At 58.1% G+C, this 929-nt stretch overlaps 1 pseudogene; it reads left to right on the top strand.

The window, feature by feature from the left end:
• The first annotated feature begins 5 nt into the window (after positions 1-5).
• On the top strand, positions 6-551 carry LOC119345388 (annotated as a pseudogene).
• Positions 552-929: the final 378 nt, after the last annotated feature.

Here is a 929-nt window from a genome sequence, read left to right on the forward strand (position 1 = left end):
CCCCGCCGTCCTCGAACGTGCCGTCCCTCCTCGATGTGCTCCGGAAGATCGGCCTCGACGCCGCCGACCTCGTCGCGCTCTCCGGCGGCCACACCGTGGGGCTCGGGCACTGCACATCCTTCGACGACCGGCTCTTCCCGCGCCCTGACCCCACCATGAGCCCGGACTTCCTTGGCAGGCTGAAGCGGACGTGCCCGGCCAAGGGCACCGACGCGCGCACCGTGCTGGACGTGCGCACCCCCAACGTGTTCGACAACAAGTAGTACGTGAACCTGGTGAACTGGGAGGGGCTCTTCGTGTCCGACCAGGACCTCTTCACCAACGCCACCACCCGGCCCATCGTGGAGCGCTTCGCGCGCAGCCAGCGCGACTTCTTCGACCAGTTTGGCGTGTCCATGGTCAAGATGGGCCAGATCAAGGTGCTCACCGGCGACCAGGGCCAGGTTCGCCGCAACTGCTCCGCTCGCAACACCGGCACTGCTGACGGCCTCCAGTGGTCGTCCCTGGTGCAGACCGTCGTCGACGCCGCCGCGGAGAGCCTCGGTTTCTAAATCTAGTGGAGTAGCTGTTAGCCATGCATGTCGTAATAAAATATGAGCAGGGCAGCCATGGTTGATGAGGCTGTGTAATGTACCTTGTCTTGACCCAAACGTCTGCTAGGCTGCCAGCTAGCAGACTTACGGTGACCTGTTAGTTTAATCGATCGATGCTTATGTTTCCTTGTTTCTAGCCCTTTTATCGCGGATTACACCCAGCCTCAACAACGCAATCTGGCAAAGACATTACCGATGCACACAGCCAACGACAGTAAAAAGAAAAAGAACATGCAACAGTGATCAATTTCTTGTAGCTGCAGCATAAACCAACATTTAAATTGTAGCTGCAGCATGAACCAACATTTAGGCAAGAGGTCTGCTTCGGTACACACA

The sequence above is a fragment of the Triticum dicoccoides genome, unplaced genomic scaffold (assembly GCF_002162155.2).
Source record: "Triticum dicoccoides isolate Atlit2015 ecotype Zavitan unplaced genomic scaffold, WEW_v2.0 scaffold232405, whole genome shotgun sequence".
In the NCBI taxonomy this organism is placed as follows: domain Eukaryota; kingdom Viridiplantae; phylum Streptophyta; class Magnoliopsida; order Poales; family Poaceae; genus Triticum; species Triticum dicoccoides.